At 40.0% G+C, this 12388-nt stretch overlaps 1 pseudogene; it reads right to left on the bottom strand.

Annotated features, from left to right (window-relative positions):
- The window catches only part of LOC101562166, a 136747-nt pseudogene extending 128770 nt beyond the window's left edge, over window positions 1–7977 (bottom strand).
- Window positions 7978–12388: the final 4411 nt, after the last annotated feature.

A 12388-nucleotide genomic window follows, 5' to 3' on the forward strand; every position in this document is an offset into this window, starting at 1 on the left:
CAGAGCCTCCCCAAAAGGTACCACAGCCATTCTCACCCACAGTGAGGTCCTAAGCTCCTCTGGCAATGAGAAAAACTGTATTCCTATCAGGAAAGCCAAGGCAACAGTTTCTTCAGGAGATTGAACTGTGCACCATCTTCCCCTCCAGAGCCAGGAAGTGATGCTCAAAATGAGGACCAGAGATCTCCCAAAGTGAACCATAGCCATTCTCAACAACATTGAGGCCTCGAGCTCCTCCTCCAATAAGAATGACCAACTACATCAAGAAAGCCATCATGACCAGCTCCTCCATGAAAACCAACAGCCCCCCAAAGTCTCCCTAACAGCTTCTGAATAGCTTCTCTAACAGTGTAACTTCTTCTCTAGTCCTGCTCTTATGCTATCAGTAGCAATCCCAGGTGGGTCTCCCATGCCTAGCACTGCACTGGTTCAGTTCAGCTGGGTGTTACAAGTTGACCACCAGGTATCAACCCACCACAAGAAAACTTATGACTCTGAAAGCCATACAATACATTCTGGGAATGAAAATATATTTCTGTGTGATATGGTAATTGTATATGTATTATCTGATAATGTGGCTGTGGTATTTCTCATTAGATAAGGGATGCTCTAAGATTTTTTTTTCTTAAAAAATAGGAAGTAATAAAGGGATGCTCTAAGATTTTTTTTTTCTTAAAAAATAGGAAGTGACAAATAGGAAGTGTGATGGAAGGTGACAAAGATGCACATCATTTTTTATCACTTAATGAATTCTAAACTCAGGTTTATATTCATATAGGAAATCAGGTCTTTAATAAATAAGGTGAAATCATTGTGCTTCCCTTCCTGTCTCAGGATCTGGTTAAGGCCTGTTGCTTCTCCTAACCCAAGCAGGTTCAGTGACTACAGGTTGTTTTACTGCAGGTGTCAAAGTAGGACGAGGCCTGAGAACCTCTGGAATCCATGGCAACCACCATGGGTACAAAGTGTCTTCTAAGATGAAAAACGTGGACCCTCTAATGGGATAGTGCAAGACTGGGGAGAAAACAAAACAGGATAAGAGGGAAGGTGAAAATGTTCATAATTCAAAACAGAATTTGAGAACTTGAAGAAAGCTGGAGTGGTAGGTTAAGAACCAAGATTAAAAAAAAAAAGGAATAAATTAAAGATTTTAAGGATTGTGTTTTAGGAGTGAAATGCAAGATGGAACCTAGATATGAGAAGTGACTATGAATCACATGACCTTGTGTCTAGTTCTACAGCCTTTAGCTTGAGTGTCTTCAAAGCCATCTTTCCTCATTTCAGCCCTCCTGCTCACCAAGGAACCAGACAACAAGCTGTTTGCAAAATACATGACATTTAACACATGCAACATGAGCCAGTTCCTGTAGAGTGGATCAGTGCAGTACATTAAAACACCACTAAGACTTTTTTCTGTCTGTACTGGGGAATGCATTCAGGGCCTTTGCACCTAGTTACCCCACCAGCTTTTTTATGTTTCATTTTGAGATGGAGCTTGCTAAATATTTAAGCTGCCCAAATCATGCCCAAATTTGTCATTCTGCTGTGCAGTCCACTATAGCCAGCTGCAACTCTTCCCATGTGTTTGTACAACTCTATTTTCATGTGTATTTCCCTACACCCCTAATTACCTGTCATCTACCCGTCTACCTACTGCGTGGTGTCTTTAAGCCTGGAAAGTTAACTGAGTTAAGAAAGACTATGCCAATGTAATATTCAAAAGTCTAAAAAGAGATGAAAAGGAAGGAAAGAAAAAAAAACCACAGAAAAAAGAGGTGTTAAATACACATTATTTACTTCTGAAGCTTGGAAAAATTAAGGGTCCATGATGAGGACTAAAGAAGGGAGAGGTACAGGAGAAAATTGGAAGACAAAAGTAAAAAGAGAAAACAGAAGAAACTGCAGGTGAATAAAAGATGGTACAAAATTTCAGTTAAGAGGACTGTAGACTGGTGCCATCACTGTGGAAGTCGGTGTGGAAACTCCTCAAAAATATACAAGTACAAGTTCCATTCAACACAGATCCCCTTTGGGATCTTCTCCAAAGATTTAAAGCATCAAACCATTGCAATATACGCACACCCATGTTTATAGCAGCACACTTTGTGATAGCCAAATCTTGGAAACAGCTCAAATGTCCCTGAATGGGTGAATGGATAAAGGAGATGCGCCATATACAACAGACTGCTATAAAGCAAGAGAACCTTGAGGCATTTGTAGGCAAATGGGTGCAACTTGAGATTGTGTTCTTAACTGAAGTAAACTGGACACCCCCATGTTTAAGTATCTTATTGTTTCTCTGTTGTAACAAACCAAACACGTTACTAAGGGCCAAAATCTATAATAGATATTGCAAAATGGGGAGAAAATATTCACATGGGAAAGGAACAGGGGAAAGGAGAGAATGGAAGAAAAACAAACAGAAACAAAACTTATAAATAAGGAGGAAAATAGGGGTTGAAGGGAGGGGAATGGGGAAAAAAAGGAGGGAATCAGGAAATATTCTGAGGGCCGGCCAAATAGCTTAAAGGATTAAAGTGCCTACAAGCAGGTGCAGGAGCCGGAGGTTTGATTCCTGGGCCTGCCTTGCCGGCCCCACTCCTGAGGTGTAATGAGACAGCAATTGATTGCTTTTTTTTTTTTTTTCAGAACTGGGGATTGAACTCAGGCCCTCGCACTTGCCAGGGAAACACTTATTCCACTGAGCCATCTCCCCAGCCCCGAGACAGCAATTGAGACTGGGCATGGTGGCATGCACCTGTAATCACAGCACTTTGGAGGCTGTAAGGAGGAGAATCACTACAAGTCTGATCTACTAGTGAGACCCTGAACACCTTATCGACTCTTCCCTAAAATACAAAAAAAAAAAAAAAAAATTCTGTCCAGGTATTAATTCTCTATGATGAATGTGATGATTATGTTTATTCAAAATGTACCAATAAATTTTATTGAAATTTGTGAAAAGCAAATATGCATATACAGGTTAAAATTTTTCTAGATATTACACAATGATTCAAAAAAAACAAAAATAAAACAAAAAACCTTAGCGTCTGTACCAGAGTCTCTGACATTCCAAAGCAGAGGTTTATCTCCATCCACTGGGGCAGTCCTGGCAGTAAGTGATTCATATTTGTTAGCAAATGAACTAAGCACATCTACTTGTGCTGAGGCTTAGTGACACAACAGGTCTCCTGGGGGATGGTTTACCCGGACATCACGGTTAGTACCATTTGAAAAGTGAACAGGAAAATTAATCAAAGACCATTCAGTGGGGTCTTCGCTACTTTGCAGAAGAGGCCTGCATCAAGCAAAGTCCAGTTCAGCATATATGCTCCTCATTTAATGTCTGTCTTAGTTACTTTTCTCTCACTCTGAGACAAAATACCCAATGCCCACAATTAAAGAAGGAAAGGGTTATTTAGTTCACAGCTTGTGGAGGTTTTGGTCCACACTCCAAGGCAGGGTGGCAGAGCACAAAGGCAGCCTAAGACAGCAAACAAACAAACAAAAAAACCAGGAAGAGCGCAAAAAAGTGAGAGCAAGCTTGCTTTCCTCCCTTATATTATAAGCAGGCTACCCCACCTGGGGGAGGAGCGCAGCACTTGCAGTCCCTGGCCCCCTGCCGAGCCACTTAGTTAACCTTCCAAACTTCTCAAGTTGACACAGTGAACACCCCAGAGCTGTAAACCCAGCCCATGTCCTTTTCACCCGGATGTAGATCTGCTGAGCTACTCCACTCCTCAGCCTGACACAGTGTGTCAACCACAACCACCACCTACCCTTTTAAGGACTGTTCAAACTCCCCACTGAGGAGCACCACTGAGCCTGGCTGGGGCTGCTCAGACTTACACCAGACTTAAGATGTTGAAACGTGAGTCTCAGGGGGCCCTCAGGATAGGCTCCCCACAGGACACCAGCGTATTTTCTGTCAGTTTTGCTGTACTTTAGGGTGCTGTAGTTTTATGTCCAGTTAGACGCCATAGTAAGTCCCCAACCTGCGAACGAGTTCTATACCAGGAGAATGTTCATAAGCATTCCCTTGTAAGTCCAATGAAGTGAGCCTTATGCTGTACTTCACATTTGTTTCCTGGCTCTTGCTAGCTGCTTCCCAGCATTCCCTCCACATCACCGTGGCTTTGCCTCTTGCTTCCAGACACCCTGGGCTTGGTTTGAGCACTGTCCCACTGCACACCGTCACACTGTGCAGTATGCACACAGCGGCACAGCTGGGACAGTGTTCCACAGACAACTGAGCTGCTTCCACAGCCCGTTAGCATCTACCAAGGTTCCTGATGTGAGGTCTGTCGGTATGCGTGGAAGTGCAAGACGCAAATGTTCATGCATCAGGGACTTACTGTGCAGTACCACAAGGAAGAGTTATGCACAAAAACGCAAAAAGTCATCAAGGTGAAGATTCCTTTGACCATTTCTGAATATGGTGGTGTCCATCCTACCCATGTTTCCTAATTTGGAAGCTACCATGTCATTAAATAAGAATCTCAGTCATTAAACAGGGATGCATATATATTTGGGGAACATTATGTTTAGGTAAGTAACATATGTTTTTCTTGTCCTTTCTGTATGTCTTGATCAAAGCTTCATGCTAGGGATACTGTCTTGGCTCTACACTTTCATCAAGGATTCCTTCATTTATCCTATCACTGAAGCGAAAGGTTATTCCCCAGAGAATAGAAAATGTGTGAAAGGGCCACTCTGAAATAGGGGTTGTGTATCTCCTTCCTTTTCAGATTAGCCATCCTCAGAATCATGTCTTTTAGATATTTAGGGCTCCAGTAACAATCTAAACACTTCTATTCTCGGTGACATTTTGTAACCACGATGAAAACTTCTGTTGCTGTGTGATCTACAGGCCGATATTTGCCTGCTAGGCCTAAAAACTGGCTGGAGAAATGAGCAAATCCCGGCTGCTAACATGAGAAAAAGCAAGCTGGCTGAGCTCTCTTTAAGTGTTCTTTTCTAACCACAGCCTGCTGTTTCCTTTCATTGCTGTCTGACTGCTCCTGAGCTGAATTTTACTTTCAGAACCACCTATTAGGAATAAATGGAAATGAAATATCACTCCTCAAGGATGGGCAGTTTTAGCGAAGAGTGTTCTCTTGGGTTTCTGACTCCACAAATGATTCTAATGTCATGTCGGACTCCTTGCAGTAAATCCTTCAATCATCACTACTTACAAATAGATAAATGTTGACGATCAGCCTGAGGCAAAATCGAGAAATATGTGACTTTGCTGCTCTTTACTGACTCTGCAGGTGTTGCTGGATCTCCTGGAGACCTCAGCGGGCTCCATAGGGGGGCCTCCCTTGGCCTGCAAGGCGGGTGTCGCATCTACCTGCTGACTGAGAGTGTCCCTCCCTGGGTTTGCTTAGACGCCTGGGTTCACTCAGACACCTGAGAATCAAAAGGTGGCCAAAAGGTGTAGGCGAATCTGCAGTTCTCCATCCTGGGTTTAGCAAGCAAAGTATACATGTTGCACTGGATTTTTCTGATTTAAGTTGATTTGTTTTGTGAACAACTTCTCCCACATGACCAAATGTGGTCACTTCAGGAAGTCATTTGCCTGCTGTTTAAACTTTGTGATTGTTTTACTTTTGTCTTAACTATATGGGTGGAGAAATAGGATGGTTTTACAGGAATTTCTAAAGACACATGTTAGAGTCCAGTTTTTCTAAGTCAACTTTAATTGCCAGCACTGAGAGCTTCTAGCCCTCTACTGACAGTCTGTGCTCCAGGAGTTTCAGAAATATGCAGCCACTGCATTGTGTAATTTAGGTTGTGGCCTGGGGTATTACAGATCAAGAGATAGATTAGAGATGGAATTGCATAGACTTTCATAGCAAGTCTGTTAGATGTCATATTTTTAAAGAACATTAGTGTGCCCAAAGACAGAGAATAGGTGGTATTCAGCAGACAATAATAGTCTTTGCCCTGTTACTTTATATGACTAATAATTTACTGAAAAACATCCAGAAAATGAATTGGAAATGAAGAACTAGAAGTTGGGTCTCATACTCTACAAGTTCAATGAAACAAAGAAATACACTGTAAAAATCTGAATATCAGAATGTGGTCAAATAAAAGTCCACAGTTCATAGGACTGTCCTGTTACAATGCTCTATATGGCTACATTTCTAAATTTCTGTGTAAAAATATATAATTGTTTATTCCTGTTTTTAAAGTATTTTTTTTATTTTTCTATTATTTTTCCTTTTTTTCTTCACATTTTGTAGGAACTTAAAGTTTAACATATAAATACTTGGTGGAAAATACCTCTTCTATGTTATGTCTAAAGTGTTTGACATTTAGACAGATAGTGAGGTTAAACTCAAATGCCTATGTTATGGGGTAATAATATCATTAAGCTTCTTTTCTGGAGGGTTAACAACTTAAGTTTGAAGACCAAAAATTAGGGAAAAATAAGGGCTTCAAAGTCAGCCAACATTTTGGCCCTAGCCCTTCAAGGTCACTGAGGATGCAGGACATAGGAAAACTGGTACTATAACATCTTGTAACTCAGTTGTGTCCCAAATTTTCTGATCAAGGGGATTATGGGTCCACAGAGCAATGTGATAGATGATGTAGATGGTACCTAAGGAGAGTCACACGGAGAGAAAACATTCTCTCAGGCTTTCATGGAGAGCAAATTGGTCAGGCAATGGCCATGACTCATCCACATAACTGACACTCACAAAGATCTACTGTAGTAACAGGGCTTCAGAGTAAATCCTGAGGGGAAGTGACAGACCTTTGCAGATACAAAAGTTACATTTCTTGTTATATAGGTCTTGCTTTATCTTGGTCTTAACTATCCAGCAGAAAAGTATAAAGACGAAATATAAAAAGTAAAGCCATATTAATATGTTGAGCTGTAAAAGGTTTAAGTTAACAACTTCTGACATTGCCAGTCCTATGGATAAGCCACTACTATTATGGAATACTGGACTGTATTGCAATATTTTGCTGAATTCAGGCACCTATAATATTTAAGTGGCAATAGAATACCCATCTCTGACAAAAGTAAACAAAAAAAGGGGATACAAATAAAGGACCATTTTGTATCTCTATATACAAAATAGGATAGATATGCAGCTACTTTCTCTTAATTCAATGAGAATAAAGATTTGTACTAATAGTGTTTGGACAGGACATCATGTCTGCATTTTGTACTATGAATAACCACAGTGAAGACAACAATATGCGATGCATTAATTATTGAAACTGTCCTACTAATCGGTTTTGAAACTGTCTAGTTGCTATTTGTTTCACAATAAAATTAATTAAAAAAATAAATAATAATAATAGAAGACCACAGTACATTGGCCAATAATTTAAGCTGAATAAATAAATGAATAAATAAGTGATATGGAAATCCATAGCCAATTTACACTTTTTCTCTGTGTAATTACTTCCAGAGAACCATGAGTTCTACAATTTTCTGCTTATAGGTCTTAAATACTTTACTCTTATTGGTAAACTCTAACATTAAGGAAGAGGGATTATGAAAAGTGTCATTCTCTGCTTTCTTAATGGCATTGTTCAGCACTGTGTCTCTAGAACGTCGGGAACTAAGCCAGAGGCCCGAGAGTTAGCTCATCAGATGTAGCCGTAAGAGAAAGGAATCTTATTTCTATTACTTATTTATAAGCCTAGATTCTAGACTCCAGTTCTAGCTGGGGAAGAAAGAGAAGCATGTTTAACATGTGAGATTCACAGATGAACTTCCACCCAAATCTTCAGAAGTCCTTTTCTTTATTCTTCCAGACCCTGGCGCATTCTACCACTAAATTAGAGGATAAGATTAATGGTAGGACCCATGAATTCTGTGGCCCCAGCCCTGTCATTAGACTCCACTTACCTGAAAACTATTTCCTTGTTCAAAAGAAACACCTGCAAGAATTTGCTGATGCTGAGTAAAGCAATCTCCAAAATCCTGAATGGTACTTTGGCCTGGATCATTACTGGCACTGAAGGCAAATAGATTCCCATAATAACATCTATTCCAAAAGGGACAAACCGTTTCCCCTTCCATGGTGGAAGTGGTCCAATATAATCAAATTGTCACCAGGTGGCTGGCTTGTTTACTCAGGAAACACTGATGTACTGCTGGGTCTTTCGCCCTTCCTTGGCGACATGTTGCAGCTCACTAACAGTGGTTACCATATCTGCAAGTAGAAGCCACACTGTCGCGCCTCCACGGACGATCTCCATGCCTATTTCCACAGCCCTTTGGTTCCTTGGCTACTCTGCAATGACCATAATAGCTGAACAGAGAAGACCACTGCCATGTGTATAATGAGCCCTCTTTTCCATGTGACTGTTGAAAGCCTCATCTGCGATGGCTGTCATTTGGTGCACATTTAGGCAGAACAAAAATATCTTCACATTTTATGCCTATTTTATATATTCTGTCAAGCCTGTCCTGGGCTGCTTTGTAGCCGATGTTCCAATATTGTTCTTTCGAAGTGCTTTATGATCTACCCAAATTCTTATGTATGAATTCACTCATATGCATTTTCTTTTTATAGCAAAGTAAAAATTCATGTGCACTTCACCAAATTGTGGTCATGGGAAAATTTCCCTTCAACTTGTTGTATGTCACATCTGATTCGGGCCATAAAAATATAGTTACCTACTCTTAGGTACTCACAGAGGTGATGGTAAAGTTCATTTGTGAACTTGACTGGCCCATGAGATGCCTGATCTCCCGTTAGGCATTATTTCAGGTTTTTTTCTGTGGAGAAAGTGTTTCCTGAATCTATTAGCATTTGAATAGTTGGACTGAGTAAATCAGATTGCTCTGCCTGATGTGAGTGGGCCTCATCCAATCTACTGAGGGCCTGACTAGAATAAGAAGCAGCAGCCAACTTGAATTGGCCATCTCTGACTGCTTGTGCTACAAAAATCCTCTCCCGTCACCATCCTAGGACTCACCACCAGAACTCTTGGTTCTCAGCTCTTTGAACTCAATTTAAGTGGCCTGTTTTGTCTTTCTAGAGTTGTACTGTGCAACTTTGCAAACTGTCCTGTATGACTTAAAAGACAGTAAGAGTTTAAAAGGATGTGGAGAATAGGGAATATCTAAGCACTGTTATTAGAAATGTAAATTAATCTCACTATGGCAGAGAGTAGTTCAGTTGTTCCTCATGGAACTAGATATACAGAATTGTAATCTAGCGGCTTTCTAGGGCAAGATGCCTTCAACACAATGTCTCTATAGCATTCTCCATTTTTTATTAGTACAGTAAAACTTTTGCCTGCAAGCATACTTTGTCCTGAAAACATGCTTGTAACCCAAAGCATTTCTTCAGTAATGTGAATTTTCTCATAAGAAATAATGGATATTCAGATAACTCATTCCACTGCTGAAAACCATGCATATAACATTATTGCAATTGTGTAGCACAGCACAGAATAATAAAGACGATCCACAATATAAAGAAGAGTGGACAAATTAACCTTCATTTGCTTTTGAAAATCTTCATGGCTAGTGTGAGGAAGAGGAGAGAAGGGGGATACAGTTTAGGATAACCTTCACTGCTATTAATGGAGTCACTGCTATCTACTGACTCAATGGAATTTCTTTATCCTCATGCAACTTTAACAAGGAATGTAGCCAAGGACATTTTTTTTTTGCCTCCTTTTAAGGATATCACAGAAATGCTCATAACACGGTCTTTACACAAATGCATCGGTCACCCTGCAACTGCCCTCTTCAGGTAGTGTTTTCCACATAATTTTGCATCATTTTCCACGTTGTACGCATCTTCCTCATCCTATTTGGTGTGAGGAATTCCTCGGCCTTTTTCTCTTTGCCTTTCTCTGCAAATGAGCTCTCCTCCTAAAACTCTCGGTGTTTGGAGCCACGCACCAGCAAAGCCACGAGAGAGAGAGAGAAGAGCCTTTGGCTCCCTTGTGACCACGAGCTGCCCAGTGGCCCTTGCTGGTTGTATTGAAAGACGTGGCTCGTTGATCAAGTTCACACTTCTCACAACTGGTTGCTGGTCTCGTAATATAAAGTTTTAGTCTGCACGTTGATATGTAATAAGTATGTTCATCATAGCATATTTGTACATATGGAGAACACATATTTATTTGATTTTATTTTAAAGAGTAAAAGAAAAAGCAACAGCAAAAACAAAGACAGAAACAGAGTAACATAACAGTCCACATGGCACAGGTATTCAAAAAACAGCAAATTAACAATTGTTGTTATATTATGTATTTTTATCATCTAGTCTGTTGCTCAGATTAACAGATAAAGGAATGCAAGATTGGACTAATAATTGAACATTTATGCTTGTTTTCAAAAACCTTGATTTTTTTTCTTGTTCTCCCTAATTTTTTATTTATTTTAAAGAGAGTTTAATCATAATTGACAAGACATTAGAAACAGTACCCATTTAGAGGCGCAAGATGAGATATTCAGCTTTGGTTTTTGTATCGTACATTTCTCCTTGCCCTCCCATCTTTCTCGCCACTCCCACCCCCAGTTTCCCATCCCATTTTGACAAACTCTGTGGGAAACAAGAAGATAGGTTTATGGCCAGTGAGATAGCCTGGTGGACTAAACACCTGCTTAGGCAAGCTCAGAAACTAGGGTTCAATTATACCGGGGTTCAGCATACCACACTGGCTCCACCTCCAGGTGCGCTGAGCCGGCAAAGGAGTCCTGGTATGAGAGTGCACGCCTGTAATCCCAGTGCTGGGGAGACTGAACACAGGAGGATCACTATGAGTCCAAGCTGCATAGTAAGACTGTGTACCAAATACATTAAAAACAAACAAACAAAACAAGCCAAGAAAAACAAAAACAAAAACAAGATAGGCTTCAAGTTATTCTAAATTATAGAGTGAGGCCCTTGTACTGCTCCTTCCTCTCAGCTCATAAGAAATACTTGACTAAAAAGCATGTGTCAGTCTAAAGGAAAATACAGGTACAGGATCCAGGAGGTAGAGACTTTGCTTCACCTCCATGATGGAGAAGAATACAGAATCGCTGGAGAGAAAGAGTCCTCTAGGGGCGGTGAGAATTCTTGACCACTACTTCTTTCCTTTTCTTTCTCACATCTGCTTCTGCTCCTCGGAAAAGTCCTTCACACCCTAAGTTCCCTGAGATAGAGATGTGAGGTGAAACCCATGCCCTCCATTCTCCTCAGCGTCATCTCTGTCTATGTCTATCTCCCTCCACTGTTTTCTGCCTCCTGGGATGTTTGCTTGAGTGAGGAGTAGTTGAACCTTAAGATCTTTAAAGAGTTCTCTAATTATACAGCAACTCCAGCTCTGACCATATAACCAAAGGCACTAAAATCAGCTTGCCACATTGTTGTCTTCATAATAGTTATTCATACTACAAGATGCAGACATGATATTCCTGTGCTAACACTATTAGTGCAAAGCTTCATTCTCATTGAATTAACAGAAAGTAGCTGTATATCTATCCTAACTATTTTGTATATACAGATACAGAATGGTCCTTCATTTATATCCCCTAACTACTATGAAGATAAGAATATGCAATGTATTAATTATTGTAACTGTCCTACTATCCTGTTTTGAAATCTTCTCATTGCTATTTGTTTCTCAATAAAATTAATAAAAAAATAAAATTCAGCTTGCCAAAACAATGTCTTTCCTCCCCTGTTAATTGTAGAGTTATTCACAATAGCCAAGAATTAGAATCAGATGAGGTGTTGATCAACACAGATAGTTGAAAACAATATGGTGCTTACACACAATGAAATTGTATTCATCTTTAAAGAAGGAAATGCTGTCATTTTTGACAACAAAAATAAATCTAGAGGACACTGCTTGAAATGAGAAAGCCAGGCGCAAAAAGAAAAATATCATATAATTTTATCTAGGTGTATAATCTTAAAAAAGTCAATGAGATAATTCAGCAGTCTAAAGCTCCTGTGCTGGCAAGCTTAAGCAGGTGCAAGGAGCTTTGGTTTGATCCCTGGCACCACAAGCTGTACCAGCCCTGCCCTCAGGGTGGGCTGAGCCAATCAAAACAAGAAAAAAGTAAAATAAAGAATGGCAGTGGCCAGGGGTTTCAGGGCAGTGGTGGTACATAGGCAAAGAAATGGTTTTAGGTAAATATACAAAGTTTTACTGTGTGTTTATAATATATAATAAATATACTCATCCTAACCTTCATCTGAGCAAAAAGAGTAAGTTCTAGTGGTCTACTATGCAGTACAGTGACTATACTTACAAATACTGTATTATGTCCATCAAAATTGCTGTCAGGATAGATTTTATGTGGTGCAGTCATAAAATAGTGAGACCATGAAAGTTAATTGGCATGGCTTATTTACTTCATTACGTACATAGGCATCACAAATCTTCATTTTACCCTGTGCAAATA

Source organism: Octodon degus, unplaced genomic scaffold, assembly GCF_000260255.1.
Source record: "Octodon degus isolate 3935 unplaced genomic scaffold, OctDeg1.0 scaffold00027, whole genome shotgun sequence".
NCBI lineage: Eukaryota > Metazoa > Chordata > Mammalia > Rodentia > Octodontidae > Octodon > Octodon degus.